Genomic DNA, 16,597 nt, shown 5'->3' with positions numbered 1-16,597 from the left:
ATTTTAAAAAAGCACGCCAACGGAACCAACAAACTGCTGGAGGGACCCCATCCCAAATTGAACAGAGCTGGTTACCACCACTCTGGCATACCCTTAGTGCTCTTTTGCCTCTGGCCTCCTGATCTATGATCTCCCTGTCCATCCTCTCCTTGGTTCTTGCTCCAGTGTCCCCTGTTCTCTTTCTACCCCGGGACCCAGGGCCACATCATTTAGGTCCACGGAATCAACCTGCCTCTGTCCACAGTCACTCCTTTCTGTCCCTTGGGCCCCTCTTTAACCTCTCCATGGCCCCATCATACCCTCTTGAGGATGCTTCAAGTGGATGCCTTGAGAATCCAAGATGGAAAAACTGTGCTTGAGGATGTTCACTACTATATCCACCAACAAAGAAATGGTTAAGCAAAATATAGTAAAGCCATTAAGGATACAAAGATCATGATGGGACACAGAAGTCACAGTAAAATGTTCAGTGAAAAATGCAAGGTACTAAAGCTAGATGTGGACTGATTTCATTCATTAAAAAATACAGACTTTTAGAGGCAACCAAGAAACAGACTCTTAATACAGAGAACAAATTGATGGTTGCCAGAGGGGAGGTAGGTAGGGGGATGGGGGAGACAGGGGTTGGGGATTAAGGAGTCCACTTATGGTGATGAGCACCGGGTGATGTATGGAAGTGTTGAATCACCATATTGTACACCTGAAACTAACATTACACTGTAGGTTAACTAACTGGAATTCAAATAAAAAAATAAAAAAAAAACTGCAGGAAGAAAAAAGACAGATTTTCAGAAGAAAGAGAACAGGATGTTCAATATCATGGTAATTTTACATTTGCTTTATAGTGTGGTCATGTCATTTTTACAATGCAATTTATTTTTTAAGGCCAGGCAACACCCTTAAGCTGATGATGAAACGTACAATCTTTGGAGCTGACTCTAGACACCCACATGCTGCCCATCACTGAAGTCCACAAATCCCTCTGAGTGACTTCCAGAGAGTACTGGGAGAGAGGAACATTTTGACTTGAAGCCTCTCTAATTAAACTTCAACCAACCACCTCACCATGCAAAGGAAGGACAATATAGGGTCTTCATTTTACTATCACAGTGACCAGGAGATTTGGCCATGAATGGTTTAACCCCTACATTAGCCCAAAGTTAGACATTCTCACCAAGAGCCTTGCTCTCTAACAAATCTGCAAACTGTGGACTTTTCATACTTGAATGACAGCACATTCAAATCATCTGAGTTTTACCATTCTGACCATATGATAACTTACTATGCCGTAGTATCTTTATTTAGTGGTTCATATAATTCCAAGTTATGCAGCTTCATACATAAATGGTCATTTCTAACATTCAGTCATTCAACAACTATTTAGTGAGCCAGTGCTGAGTGTCAAGTTTGGTTTGCTAGTCACTAAGAATACAAGGAGAATATGACTCTGGTTCTCTTGGGACTTATTAACACTGTGCTTTCTTATTCCTTAGGCCTATAAACACCTACATGATCTGGCCTTGCCCCTCTCTCCTACCTTTTCCCTTACCACCATTCTTCTCTGCCTATCTCTTACAGCCACACTTGCTGTTCCCTGAAAACACCAAGGGATTCTTACCCCAGGGCCTTTGCACTGATGGTCTCTTCTTAGAATGCTATTCTCTCTGGCCTCCTCACTTCATTTAGGTCTTTGGTCAACTCTCACCTCCTCAAAGGCAATTCTATTTAAAGGAAAATCTCTTCCTTCACTCTCCCCCCTCCCCACCCTGTTTAATTTTTCTCCAGAGCACTTCTCACCCCTTGAAATGTCATATCTCTGCTTATGTTTTATTTTCTGTCTCCCTTGGTAGAGCTTGGGCAGGAAGTTCATCTTTTGCAGCAATGTATCCCCAGAGCCCAGAACAACCTGACACATAACACATGTTTAGATGTATCTGGAGATTGAATGAGCAAACTGGCTCTTGACAGTTCGGGGTGCCCAGTGAGCCAGCTTTGCAGGAGTCATTATGGTGCCCCGTCAGATCCATGCCCCCAAGTGGCAGGCCTCCCCACCCCCCCTCCTGTTGGGCTCTGGCATTCTTAGCCACTCAGGCTCAAAACCTTGCCACCACTTCTCATTCCTCCCTCCCTCTAGCACCCACATCCAAACCCCTGCCCATTTCGGTGAGACTCCGGCCTCCTGCATCAACTGCTTTCTCTCTTCATTCTTATGGCCACCCCCACTCCTTATCTCTCACTTAGACCACTGTCATTATTTCTCACCTGGGCTCCCTGCCAGTGGGTCCTCCCCTCCAATCTGTTCTCCACAGGGCAGCCAGGATGAGTTTCCTACTGGCCAGGCTGGATCAGGTCTCTCCCCTACTCAGAAACTAAAAACCGATCTCTTAGCTTGGCATTCAATGCTCCCAGAAACTACCCCCACCTTCCTACCTAGTCTTCCTTCTCGCAACTCCTCTGTTATCCTTTCTGCTCCAGTTGGAATGAAACACTCTCCAGTTTCTACACACGCCCAAGAAGGCCCCAATCCCCGTTCTCTGCTCATGTTGCCTCTAATATTTGAAATAATTTCCTTTCTTTCTTCTAGTGTACTAATCATGTAGACCCAACTCAAATGCTACGCAGCTTCTCCAAGAAGCGATTCCTGAATTTCCAGAAGAATAAAATCCATCCTTCTTCTCAGCTCTTTCCAAAGGTCATCTGTCTCTCTTTTAGGGCAGGCGTTGGGAAAGGACAGGCAACATGATGTAGAAGAAAGAGTTCAGAATCTGGATTCAGATGATCTGAGCTCAAGGCACAGCTCCCTGGCTCTAAGACTTTTAAAGTATGCACCCTTAAGTAAGTTCAACTCCGGGTCTTAACTTCCCCATTTATAAAATGGGAATGATAACACTGTGGCTATCACGGGTGTCTTAGGAGAATTAAATGCAAGCGACAGTGTAAGAAATGCTTTGACACTATATCAGTTACTAAATTCAGTCATGATAAGCTGTGAAACAACTGATAAACAGAAGTGTTCCTTGTCCCAGGGAGGCTTCATGGATGTCTTATGCCGGCTGAGTGCGAAGTCCAGTGGGGAAGAGATTTTTTGAGAGAGAGGGACTCCGAGGCCCTAAAATTCCATGTCCTGGGCAACCTGAAGAGGGAAGATGTGGAGAGTATACCTACAGAGGTGGGGCTCTAATGGTATTAATTGTTACCTATTCTGGAGCTCTTTCTATGCCCCAGGCACTGTGTTAAGTACCCTACATAAGTTATTTCATCTCATTTTATTCCCTCACAGAGTAATAGAAGAGGAAAATCAGGCCCACAGGAATTATATAAATAAGTGCTCGCTTCCCCCCTCCCCACAGTTCAGACCTGAAAGATACCCTGAAAATTTCCAATGAAATGATCTTATTTTTCAGACGAAGAAACAGACCCAGAGAGGTTATGAGCATTCACATGAGGAGGAGACTGGGCCTGGAACCCAGATCTCTTCATTTTCAGTGTGGGAGCTCCTGCTCCGCAAAAAGCCAGGGGGCACTATACATTAGGAAGTCCCTGTAAATGGTGCTTCTGGAGCGCAATGCCATTTCTGTGGACTACGGTGTGAGTGGTGGTCCCTGAAGTTATGACACCTAGTCACCTTGCCAGGCAGCTCACCCCACTCAAGAAGGAAGCTCTTGAGACAAGAGCCTCAGGCCCCTAGAGACTGAACACTGCCCTCCTTGCCAACTACTATCTCATCCAACAGAATCTCCTCAAGAGTGACTGACTTCATCCATTCACCACCCAGCTTGTAGTCCTTTGACATACATCTCAGGGCACCCTGTCTGTGCCAGGCATCGGGCTCAGCTCTGGGGACACCCAGCTGCCCTTGAGGGAGCCTTACCCTGAGCTACCACCTGAGCCTGGTGAGGCTGTAATTCAAGCTGCCCCAGCAGCTTTGTCAGCAACACCAAGAGACTGTACTCAACATACATCAAGGAGGAAGGGGTGGCCTGACATGAAGGACTTGGGGGGCCTGGTTAGATTAGAAGACCCAGGCCGTTAAGGAGGAGGGGAGCATGACCTGGAAGGCATATAGTCAGGTCAAGGTGAGGGAAGGGGTTGACTCTTGAAAGCCACACCAACTGGTCCAACTGAAGACACAGGCTCAATGACTCCTGGGAGAGCCCAACACCCTAGAATCTGATCTCCTGCCCAGAGCTGCTTCATTCTTGCAAATTAAATCCCCAAACCTGGAGTGCTTGCTTGCATAAGAGAGCTCTCCTCTGAGGATGACTGAGGCAAACTAAAGGCCACCTTTCCCCACCCCCCGCCCAAGGTACGGGTGGTAGCAAATGAATGGCACCTGCCGCTCCAAGTGGGGGCAGGGCTGGAATTATAGACTTCCCTGGTACACTCAGATGAATTTTGGGGTTCTGGGGCTTATAGGATTGAATTATATAGGAGAAAAATGAATAGGAGAGCCAGAGACCCTAGATTCTAATGCAAGCTTTGTCACTAACTCTGGTGACCTTGGTCACGCCACCTCACTGGACCTCAGTTTCCCCATTTGTAAAGTGAGGGGGTTAAATGAGTTCCAAGGGCTCCTCTGGTCCTGACCCTCTAAGCCACGTGATCCTTGGTAAGGTAAGCCCCTCAGAGCTCTGAACCCGACGATCTCCGGATTTTGCAGGAGCCTGGGCCTCATCTAGGAAAAAGGGGCATGCTGGGGGAGGGGAATGCGCTGGGCTCTTATTTTGGGGGTGGGTGGGTGGCGGGTTGTTTAAGCTACACGGTCGGTCCGGGGGAGGCGAAGCGAAGGGAAGGCTGGGAGCCGCGTTTTACAGGCCAGCAGGCTAGCGGCGATCTCCTGCCTCCCTCCGGAGCTTCAGACCCCGGAAAGGCGACGCAGCCAAGAGCCGCGCACTAGCCTCGCTCGCGGAGGCTCGGACCCGGGACCACCGTCTCCATCCTTCCCCGGAACCGTGCACGGGCTTCGTGGGGAGTGGCTGCTGCTCTCTCCCCGGTACCCAGCGCCTAGCCCCCTCCCCGGCACGGGGGGCCCCCTCCCCCAGTCCGGGGGCGCAGGGAGCCCCATGGGGGCGTGGCGGTGGCGGGCTCCCGCTTCTCGGCCCTGGGGGTTGGAGGAGGTCTCAGTCGCGGGGCCGCCCCGGGAGGGACCCCGCGCCTTCCACCTACCGGCTCCCCACACAAAGACTCCCACAGAGGCGCCGCACTTACCGGCCAGAGCGGGCTCCGGGCGCCGGCGAGCGGGCGGGCGGGCGGGCAGGCAGGCTGGCGGGAGGATGTGCGCGCGCGAGTGTGCGTGTGTCTGCGTGTGTTCCTGTGTGTGTCTGCGCGAGTGTGTGTGTGTGTGTGTGTATGTGTGACGGGGGCCGCGCCGAGCTCTGTGCGTCTGCGTGTGCGGGGGCGTCCGTCCGTCGGTCCGTCCGCCCGGCGCTCCGTCCCGCGCTCCGTGCGCGCTCCCTTGCCCGGCCGCCCCACCAAATGCGCTTGGGTTGCGGAGTCGCGGCCGCAGCCTCCGGGTCGGCTCGGCACCCCCCGCGACCCAAGCCCCGGCTCCGCCCCGCCCCCGGGCGGCCTGGCGCCGCTCCCCGGGAATTGCGCAGGGCCCGCGGGGCTGGCGGGCGGGGCGCGGGAGCTCCGGCAGTGCGCAGGGCCCGAGCGGGGCTGGATCTCGGACCCTTGGTCCCTGACCTGATCTCAGGCGCCCCCTCCCCCCTACTCTGCTCGGAGTCCCCGCGCGCGCCGCCCCCGCGCGGAGGTTGCCTGGACAGGGAGGGCGGGGGAGCGGGAGAACCGCATGCATTTCATTCATGATTTTCTCTTCACGGGAGCCCCGGGCCCAGGCTGCGCGGATACGGCGACCGCCAGAGGGACCCCAGCGGGGCCGTGCGCGCCGAACCCAGTGCGGGACGTACAGGCAGACAGATGGGGGTAGAGGAGAGCGAGACAAAGGGGTCAGTGCTGGGCGGCGGGGAGTGTGCACGGAGAGGGTGCTGTGCCGCTCCCCGATGTTGCCCGCAAGATGCCAACATCTGCACGGAGTGGTTGCATATCCGGGCGCACACAGTGCCCGGTGCCCAGGACCTGCTCCAGGGCTCGGAGAAGGCACCCGCCTTCCCACTCTTCGCTCTTCAGTTTTTGGGGAGCAAGACCTCACTCCGCCAGGTCTCTCCTGGCTGACGCTCGCCCTGGGGCGCGTACCTATCTTGGCTTTCTCCTGGGCACCAGGGGCCGGGACGCGCAAGGAGCTGCCCATGCGCCCCACAATCCCACATTTCCCAGGATGGCACCCGGCTAGCCGGAGGTTCCTGATATTTCTGATGGGGGGCTTTTTGAGGCATCAGGCTGCACACAGAGCGGGGATCCTAAGCTCCATTTTTACATGGGGCAACCGAGGCGCAACAGCCACCATCTCTTTCACCTGGATTTCTGCAATAGCCACCAGACTGGTCTCCCTGCTTCCAACCTTGGCCCCCTGCAGTTGATTCTTCACACAGCAGTCAGAGATCCTTTTAAAACGTTAGGTCTTCTCCTTCCCTGGAAATCCTACAATGGCTCTTCATTTCAGACAAGTGAAACTAAAGCCCCATAACAGCCTGCAAGGCCTCTTCTAAGCTGGCTACCTTTGAACTCTCTAACCTCACTCCCTACCACTCTAGTCACACTGGTCTCTTTTAATGCATCACCAACATGGCAGCCACCCTGTGGCCTCAGGATCTTTGCAAGGCTTTGCCTGGAAACTTCCCCCAGTCACATGCCTAGCGCACAACTTTACCTCTTAAATGTGTCACCTCAAAGAGGTCTTCTGTGACCATCTTATTTTATTTTTTAAAGATTTTATTTATTTATTTGACAGAGACACAGAGAGAGAAGGAACACAAGCAGGGGGAGTGGGAGAGGGAGAAGCAGGCTTCCCGTGGAGCAGGGAGCCCAATGCGGGGCTCGATCCCGACCCTGGGATCATGACCTGAACTGAAGGCAGACGCTTAACAACTGAACCACCCAGGCGCCCCTGTGACCATCCTATTTTAAATTGGAGACCCACTCCCCCTAATTTCTCCATGGTAGTCATGACCTTTATTTTGTGTTTCCTCACATTGGCCCTTCTCTATCGGCTCTCACCTCAGTCCTCAGGCATTCCAGTCCTCCAGGCTCACCAAAATTTTGTTCTCTAAACAAACTGTATTTTTCCCATTTCTATCCTTCGTTCATCCTGTGCTTTCTGCCTGGAAAGCCATGCTCCTATGTTTTACCTCGTTTGTAAGGTCCAGTTCAAATACATCCTTCTCCATGGGGCCTTCACTCATATCCCCGGGGATACTCAGTACTCATTCCTTTCTGTCTGCCGTGATAGCAGGTTCTTTCTTCCTTTCTTCCTTCCTTCCTTCCTTCCTTTCTTTTCTTTCTTTTCTTTCTTTCTTTCTCTCTTTCTTTTTCTTTCCTTTTCTTTCTTTCTTTCTTTCTTTCTTTCTTTCTTTCTTTCTTTCTTTCCTTCCTTCCTTCCTTCCTTCCTTCCTTCCTTCCTTCCTTCCTTCTTTCTCTTTCTTTTTTTTTTCTTCCAAGTGCACCATAAACTCCTGCGATAGGGCTGGGTCTCTTATCTCTCCCCAGTTCCCAGCACGGAAGGGACCATCAGTACATGCTTGTGGATCAAGGGCAGTGATTTGGAAGGCCTGGATCTTGATTAGTCTTTTTTTCCCTGGGAGGGGCACAGAGCCCAGGTACGTCTTCTTGTTCTCCTCAAGTAGTTGCCTGTGGATCCAATATCGGATAACAAGGCCATGCTGCTTGGTCTGCACAGAAGCATGGGTAGATATGTCAGTTGGTGCTCAGGGACTTGCCCTCCCTCCCGGAGAGCACCATCTCTGTCCTTCAGCATAAGGTTGATTTTTCCTGATGGTGTCAATGTAACAACAGCAGCGACCATAAATGAACATTTAGTATGCTCCAGGCACAGTTTCGTGTATTTTCAACACACTGCTTTAGTTCATCTTCATGATAACTTTGGGAGGCCGGCATTTTGATATCCCCATTTTCAGAACAGAAACCAGAAAGAATAAGTGACTTACTTAAGGTCCTACAGTTGTTATGCAAGGGGTGTGTGTTTCAAATTCAGATCTAGCTAATTCCAAAGCCTGAGTTCATAGAGCAGGGGTGCCTTACAGGTGAAGGCCCTGGAGGCTGATGGGGGGGAGGGGTGGAGGGCTCAGAGAGCCTGGGCAAGGTCAGCCTGGCCCAGATTCTTTTGGAACCCAGCTCAGGAGTCACAGAGGCTTGGCACTCTGGTGGGTCCGGGGCCTCACAGGTTTCTGTCAGTGATGCCTGTGACGTCCTGTGGTGGAGTTGTCACTCTTCATGAAAATACCAGAAGGCCAGCACTGCCTCACAGACATTCCTAGCTGTGTGCTCTGGGTTCCAAACCCAGCCCCAGCTGTCAGATGTGATTAACAACGTTCATCTCAAAGGGTTACAGTAAGGATCTGTGATGATATATACGGTAATATACCTGTATGATATATACCTGCATGACTATACCTACAAAGTAGTAGCGGCTCAAAAAATGATCTGTCTCCTTTGCTTCTTGTAGGGCATTTCTGTCCCATAGGGTGTCTGCCCTGTACATCCTCTTATTAAAGAGTTTCAGATTCCCATTGTCTGGTAAGTGTTACCGTGGGGCGCAGTTAAGGAAGGAAAGTCTAACTTTTATGAAGGGCTTTAAAAACAAGCTATCCATGTTGCTTCCCTGTATTCTCTCCTTTCATCTGCATGGGTACATGAGGAGGGAGGCACTGTTATTACCAGTGAGGAAACTGAGGCCCAGTACTGTGGCCATGGCTTTCCCATGGCCACCGTACTCCCTAATGAACGGCAGGAATGAGACTCTGACCTGTGTCTGACTCAGTGCCCTGAGCAGCACCCGTCTCTTCACCCTGTCAGCATGCAGAGTGAGCCCAATTTCCTTTCTATCCTCTGATGGGGAAGAAGGAGAATTCTGTGAGTCCCATGGCAATGAAGTTGTCCTTGGGGGGTTGGGAGGGTTTAGGCTTACCGGGCCACTTTCTGTGACTCATGTACCCTTTCTTGAGGAAGGGAGGAAGAGGGGTTTGGGAAAGGGGAGGGGGAGAGAAAGAGGGCCTGATCAACCAGAGAGCGTCTTGCTGGTGGTTTTTGATGGGCTCTTAGAGATTAGAGTCAATATTTCTTGCTTTTGGTCTCACTTGGAATTCACTCTACTGATAATGAAATGTTTTGCTTCAGTGAAAATGTTCCCCTATCCAGATTTTATTTATTTACTTACTTATTTATAACCCACCCCAATCCACAAAGGATTTGAGGTAGCTTACCACAGGAGCAGAAACCATAAAACAATGTTAAAATATTAATAAGGATAGAGAATCAGGACCAAGGAAGATGTAAATAAACTTTGAGAGACAAGACCAAGGCTTGATAATTACAGCTGATTTTTATCAAGTTCTTCCTGAATGCAAAGGAATTTGTGTACATTATTTTATTTAATCCGTGAAAAGAGCCCTGTGAGGTAGGTACTATTATCATCTTCATTTTGAGGCGTAGGGAACCCAGGGCGAGAGAGATGAACTATGATGCCCAAAGTCACGTAGCTGGTGAGCAGCAGAACCAGTATTTGGTTTGGTTTTGGAACTCACACCCTTCACCGCTGTCCTGCCCTGCCTCTTCAATGGACAAAAGACCACAAATTCGCAGACCACAGGGGCCTCCCGAGCACTGGGCTTGAGCCTCAAATTTAGTTCTGATCTTCTTGGATGTCAAAAAGAAAGGGAAATAACGCATGGAACTCATTCCCTCACACCGTTCAAGTCTTTGCTCAAGGTCACCTCCTCGATGAGGCCCACCCTGACTACTCTTCTTAATAGTGGAGGCTGCCTCTGCCTCGTCCCTGCTGCTGCCCAGTACCCCTTTACCTTTTCTTTTATGATGGCACATTTTACCTTCTAACATATTGGGTAATATATAAGCTAAATATTGGTTGTAACATAAGGCACTCTTTAACATATTCTTTTTTTTTTCTTAAAGATTTTATTTATTTATTTGACAGAGAGAGAGACACAGCGAGAGAGGGAACACAAGCAGGGGGAGTGGGAGAGGGAGAAGCAGGCTTCCCGCTGAGCAGGGAGCCCGATGCAGGGCTTGATCCCAGGACCCCGGGATCATGACCTGAGCCAAAAGCAGATGCTTAACGACTGAGCCACGCAGGCACCCCTCTTTAACATACTCTTTATTCATATCTTTATTTGTAAATTTTAAATTAACTTATGTGTTTGATATGGTCACTGTTTCAGTGTCCGTCTTCTCCCACTAGAATACAGGAATCACACGGGCAGACATTGTTATCCGTTTGGATCATGGATATATCCCAGGTGTCACAGACAATGCCTGGTGTGTAGTAGGTGCTCAATAAATTTTTGTTTCTTGCTTGAATGATTATTTCAGCAAGGAAGAAACAGACCAATTATGTCTAAAGTGGCAAAGTAGGTCACCTTTTTTTTGCTAGCTCATATTTTCTTTCTTTCCTTTCTGCTTTCTTTTCCTCTTTGTTTTTCCAAAAAGAATTTTCCATAAAGAATTTGAGGCAGCTGTAGCACCTAGCTCTCAGAGCACAGCTTCAGGAGGCTTTTTTGGATGGTAGTCTCTCTTTTTTTTTTTTAGATTTTATTTATTTATTTGACAGAGAGAGACACAGTGAGAGAAGGAACACAAGCAGGGAGAGTGGGAGAGGGAGAAGCAGGCTTCCCGCCGAGCAAGGAGCCCGATGCGGGGCTCGATCCTAGGACCCTGGGATCATGACCTGAGCCGAAGGCAGACGCTTAACGACTGAGCCACACAGGCGCCCCAAGGATGGTAGTCTCTTAGGGTCCCTGTGGCCAGTGACCTTAGTGTCATTGTTATAGCAAATGCATAAATGGGATTCATGAAGCTGATTTTGGTGAGGTCCCTCAACAAAAGCTGGGCATTATCCCACAGGTAAATTGGCAAAGGTAATTTAGTTTAAGGGTCTAGGAATAGTGTCCAAGTACCTTTCCCAAGGACTTGGAATTTGGAGCAGATGCTGTGGGGATGGAGATGGGAAAATTAAAAGCAGAGCATTTATGTGAAATAATTGACTTAAAAGGAGAGGACATCTTTGTGTTCCCAAGAGCTCACCTCCAGAGTCATATTTCCTGGCTGTAAGCCTAAAGAGTGAAAAGCCAAGGACATTAACAAGGTTTGTCAGAGGAGAAGCTGAGCTGAGACCAATTGCTCAGGTGGATGTGGTTTGGGGGTGTGATGTGATCTTTTTGTAGGAGCTGGCCTCAGATCTGGGCCAAGCCTCTGAGAGCCACGGACACCAGCCTGTCAACTCAAGGTGAAGGCCAAGGGCACCTGGCTGCCAATCCTAGGGAGAAACGTCTGAAACACTGTCTCAGGAGGAGTGGGAGTCAGAACTTTGATCACTCCTCTAGGATCCTATGAAGCAGATTCACTCAACCAATATTTTATGGAGGGCCTCCTCTGAGCTGGCCACTGTTCCAGAAGCTGGGTACACATTAAAGAACAAGACGGTCAGCTTCCCTGCTCTCATGGAACATACATTCTAGGGGGGGCACACTGCCAAGGAACCAGGTTAAAATAATGAATCAAAGGATAATTTCAGACAGTGGTAAGTGCAGTGAAGGAAAAGAAAAGAGAGCTGGGTGATGGAGAGTGAAGGCGGAGGGAGGCTGCTTCTGCCTGGGTGTTCAGGGAGGGCCCTCAGAGGCGGTAACATTTGAGCAGAGACTTGAGTTATAAGAAGAAAATGGCCATGCAGAGTAGGGAGGAGCTTAGCAGGCAGAACTTTCTCTTCTAGGCAGAGCAGGAAGGCTAGGGAGAGATGGAGTGGGAGAGGAGGCTGGGGGAGTTTGGGTTTCCTTCTAGTGTGCTGGGAAGCTATAGGAAGTTTCTCTGTGGGGAAAGTGATGGGCCTTGTCTTGAACACGGCATCCTAGAGAGTAGCAGTAACAGGGAAGCACGAGAATTCCAGCCCTTCGCTCCCAAAGGGCCCCCAGAAGACGTCCCATCTGGTGCTTCCCAAGCCGGCTGCATCTCAGAATCAATGGGGGGAACTATTTAAAAAAATATAGATTTTTCAGGGTCCCCCCACCCTCCAGAAAGTCTGACTCAGTAGGATCGAGGCGAGGCTCTATCTTAAGATGATGCTGCTGATTGGCTGGGAACAACCAGCGGTCAAGGTCCCCACTTTAGGGGAAGTATGCGGAGGTGCAAGAAGGAGAAATGCCCTGTCTGAGGCCACACAGGGTGTCTCCTGACCCTGGAGCACTGATGGCCAGGGGTGTCTGGCAACAAGCCACAGGAGTGACTATTGGCTAACGTAGGCAAGAGGGAATTTATTGGAAGGCCATGGGGGCAGCTCGTGGTTGGAAGGGAAGGCTGAAGAACCATACTTGGAAAGGTGGGAGTCAGGTTTGTGGGTTTGCAGGGTTGGAGCATCTCCATTGTCCCATCCGGGTGTCCCCATAGAGATGCATGAGCACCTAACTTGGTTTTCTTCCTTCCTGCCACTCAAGACTCAAAGTTCTGGGACAGCGAGAGACCGATTGGCTGGGTTCTGATTGTGGACTCACCCCACTGGCTAGTGGAGGGCACACCCCGATTGACAGTCCTATTCAGACTTCACTCAAGACTTCATCCAAAAGGAAACCAGGGGTCTGTCACCAAAAGAGCAACCACAAAGGTGCACTACATGTGACACCTCAGGGGGTTGTAAAGATCACTCATCACTATCATTGTTACCATCATCATAGTAACGCTTACTCATTTACAGTGTGCCACGAACATATATGAGCTAATTTAGCTCACACTTTAAGGCTTTGAGGCAGGTACTGAAGTAGATGCTGAGCTTGGAAACTGAAGCACAGAGAAAGTATGTAGCAACAATGTCTAGATTCTGCTTTTACAGATTCCAAAGGTCATTTATACCTGTTGCCTAGTTTACTCCTCATTTTTTAACCCCCTAAGGACAGGCATTTTTACAGGTGGAGAAAGTGGGCGTGCACATGCTGTAGAATCTAGTTAGTAAGAAGGGGAGTCCTTGGATTCATACATTCACTCATTCATTCAGCCACTCATCCATCCATCCATCCATCCATCCATCCATCCATCCATCCACTCATTCATTTATCAAGCAGCAAGCAGCTGTCAGGTTCTGGGAATTCATTGGTTAACAAGCTGCAGTTTCTTCTCTCCAGGAGTTCACTAACCCCAGGTAGAATGTTTGTGGCAGTGGCAAGAGAAGAGTCTAGAACATGAGGCTGTCCCAGAAACAAAACAAAACAAAACAAAACAAAACAAAACAAAACAAAAAAACAAAACCAAGGGCCTCGTGTTAAGGAGCTTGGATTTTGTCTTGAGGGCAACCGCAGAAGGATTTTAAGCTGGGAATGTGTGCCTTATGAAGACAACTCTGACTGCAGTATGAAGAATGGACTGGAGGTGTAAGAATGAACGTAAGGAGACAGTTGTGGGGTAATTCGGGTGAGAAAGCATGGCTGCCTGGATTAGGATGTTGGCACTGGAGATGGAAGGAAGTGAACAGAGTTGACAGGTAAAAACAAACTGACAGGACTTGCTGGTTGGCTGAGGGTGGGTGGGGGGGTGAGGGCAGGTTTTAGGATGAGCCCAGGGTTTTTGACTTGGGCAGCTATGTGAGGTGTGGTGCCCTATACTGGGGGTGAAGGCTAGCTGAGGAACCATTTGGGTGTGGGAGATGATAGCTCAGTTTTGGCCATGTGGTGTTTGAAGTTCCAGTATGACAGTGAAGGGAGGGATATAGAAGTTTGTAGACCTTTTGCCTCCAGACCCTGTGATCTTCCCAGAATGCCTTGCTAATTGAGAATCTCCATCTGTGAAGAACACTCAGAAACTCAGAGACTGTCAGATAAACCTTGGAAACCCCCTACTTCATCGTCCTCCCATTTCAGATGAGAAAACAGTCCAGAGAAATGTGGTTCCTGGAAGGTCACACAGCAAGCGGATGGTTGAACTAAAACCAGAACATAGGGCTTCCCAGAAGGCCCCTTCCCTACCATCCTACAGGACCCTCGTCCAGAGGTCACGTACCGGACACGTGCAGCCGAAGACAGACTCCAGAAGGACTCTGTCTGGCCTGCAACTAATTCAAACTAGTTGTCTTCATTAAAAAAAAGATTAGGACATTTCAAGTACAAATCCATATTTAAAAAAAAAAGATAATAGAAGATCTGGCAACTTCAGGCTCACATGCCTACATGACAGTGACTGGCGACGCTGGATCGTAACTGCCCCCTTGAAGCGGGCGTGTTCAGTTTGCCACAGTCCCCACTCTTTTCCCCATCACCGGGGGCGTGTGCTATTTGCCATTTGTCAGCAGGCTTGCTCTGTTGTTTTCCTTAAAGAGCAAAGTCACATATTTTTGGTATCATAACTAAAATATCTCTTATCTGTCCCCAGCTTGCTTCATTTCCCTGGCTTCTGAAAGCATTTGAGTTAGGACCCTACCCCTTCCCCTCTCTGAAACACACATTCCTCTTTTTAAAGCGAGGTGTCTGAATACGATGAATCCAAGGCCCTCCAAGTCTGCACTTCAGAAATGAGTCGTGCTATTGACAATGCGTAATTGTTCTGCAGATGGTTTTTGAGGGATTGCTCACCCTTGACTCTTTTGTCCTTGAATTATGATTTATCTAAGCCCTTGGAAGGAAAATACCTTTTGTTTTGGGAGTTTATCCTTCATCTTTGATTTTGAAAAAAAGATGAGTACTTCAAACAATGCAGCATAGCTGCGGTTGTTAGGAAGAGCGCAGTACCAGAGGCTGCCGGGAGACAAGCCAGCAGAAAACTCTAGTCTCCCTTTCTCTTCCCTTCCCCTCCCCTCCCCTCCCCTCCCCTCTCCTCCCCTCCCCTCCTTTCCCTTCCCCTCTCCTCCCCTCCCTTCTCTTCCTCTCCCTTCTCTTTCCCTCCCTTCCTTTCCTTTTCCATCCCTTCCCCCATCCTTCCCTCTCTTCTCTCTCTCTTTTGAGCAAAGATGTCATAATCAAAAACCTCTTCTAAAAAGACCAGTCTTATTACCAATAGAGTTTAGGCTGCCCTGAATCCAAAGGGTTATTTCTAAAGAAATAAACTATCAAATACTCAGTGAAATGAACACTTGAGTTTTAATTCTGGCTCTGCCGTTAGATGGTCGGTTCATCTTGGGCAAGTAATTTATTTTTCTCTGGGCTTTGGTTTCCCCATCTATAAAATGGAAGGTTGGAGGAAATGCTCGGATGCTCTTGCATTTCCTTATGGCCCTAACATTTTAGGAGACTGGCGGAGATTTAGAGAATAAGGTAGCACCGGCAGGTAAAAATGTCTCTGTGACTCTCCTTCAGGGTCAGCAAGACCCTGAGATCTCTTCACCTTGAAACTATAATACTCAGCAGAACGTCTTTGGCTTTCTCTCCTCTGGCTCTCCAAGTTTTTTGTTTGTTTGTTGTTTGTTTTTATTTAAGTAATCTCTACACCCAACATGGGGCTCGAACTCATGACCAGAGATCAAGAGTCTCATGCTCCTCTGACTGAGCCAGCCAGGTGCCCCCCCACCCCTACTGTGGTTATTTAATCAGTGGTGAAGGAAGGATTTCTAGCCACCCTTCTCAGTAGATGTGATGTGCCCCCAGTATCTGTCTCACTGGGTAATCTTACTTTTAGCATCATCCCTTTGTTGTAGGACCTAAATGTCTGTAATTAATTCGTCAAGTTCGATACTGCCCTCAGATTGCAGGTCCCCAGCCACAAGGATGATGGAGACGATTTAAGCAACAAGTGCACCCCCTGGTGACCAATGTAAAAATTGCAGAAGGGCTCAGTTCAACAAATGCTGAATTTCAATCCTGCCTCTGCCTAACCCTCAAGGTAAGATCTTTAGAAAGGGCATAAAAGTCCTATAAAGTATTATACAGCTTACAAATAGGAAAGTTATTGTCTATGAAGGTTGTATGTCCACTCCCAGAGCCAACATTTGCCCATGTGACATGTCCACTCCCAGGGCTCCTCAGTTCCTGACTTAACAGTTGGTGGTGTGGGTATGTTGAGCCCCACACTGCCATCCTCCAGTTAGTCCTGCTTCTCAGTGCAGCAGTGGGACTGGTTATTCAGGAACATAATCAGTTCTCAGCTGCTGGAGAGGTAGAAGCCCATGTTGCAGGAGTCCTTCTTAGTACTGCTTTCTAGAAGTACTAAGGGTAGGGATAATGTTAGATTCACTTATTCAAATGATCAAATACTGAGCACCTACTATGTTCCAGAAACTTCCTAAGTGACAGGTGTACAAGTTGTGAACAAAACAAATACCTTGTTTTATGAGCTTACATTTTATTGGTGAGGGGAACAAGCCCCAATATTCTTTTCTAATCAGAGATGCTAAGATTCATCAACTGCAAGTAATGGTTGTCTGGTTTGGGAAAAATTTGTGACAATGATTTGACCAGGGGCTGGGGGCCCTAAGGAGATTTAGTGTAGCAGGCTGAAAACAACTGAGGCCTCAGGGCATCACGTTGACAGACGGAAA

At 48.9% G+C, this 16,597-nt stretch overlaps 1 protein-coding gene across 2 annotated transcripts in view; it reads right to left on the bottom strand.

The window, feature by feature from the left end:
• PTPN5 (protein tyrosine phosphatase non-receptor type 5) overlaps window positions 1–5,334 on the bottom strand; it is a 52,983-nt gene extending 47,649 nt beyond the window's left edge. The window contains exon 1 of one of the 2 annotated variants that reach the window (XM_025879272.2): window positions 5,209–5,334. The gene's annotated coding sequence lies outside the window, so the exon portion shown is untranslated. The remainder of the gene's footprint in view (window positions 1–5,208) is intronic. The other variant, XM_073904872.1, reaches the window with a different exon arrangement.
• Between the last annotated feature and the right edge of the window lie 11,263 nt (window positions 5,335–16,597).

This window comes from Callorhinus ursinus, unplaced genomic scaffold (genome assembly GCF_003265705.2).
Source record: "Callorhinus ursinus isolate GAN/ISIS: 27379988/994484 unplaced genomic scaffold, GSC_fseal_2.0 scaffold21, whole genome shotgun sequence".
In the NCBI taxonomy this organism is placed as follows: Eukaryota; Metazoa; Chordata; class Mammalia; order Carnivora; family Otariidae; genus Callorhinus; species Callorhinus ursinus.
This window is presented reverse-complemented; position numbering and strand designations above follow the sequence as displayed.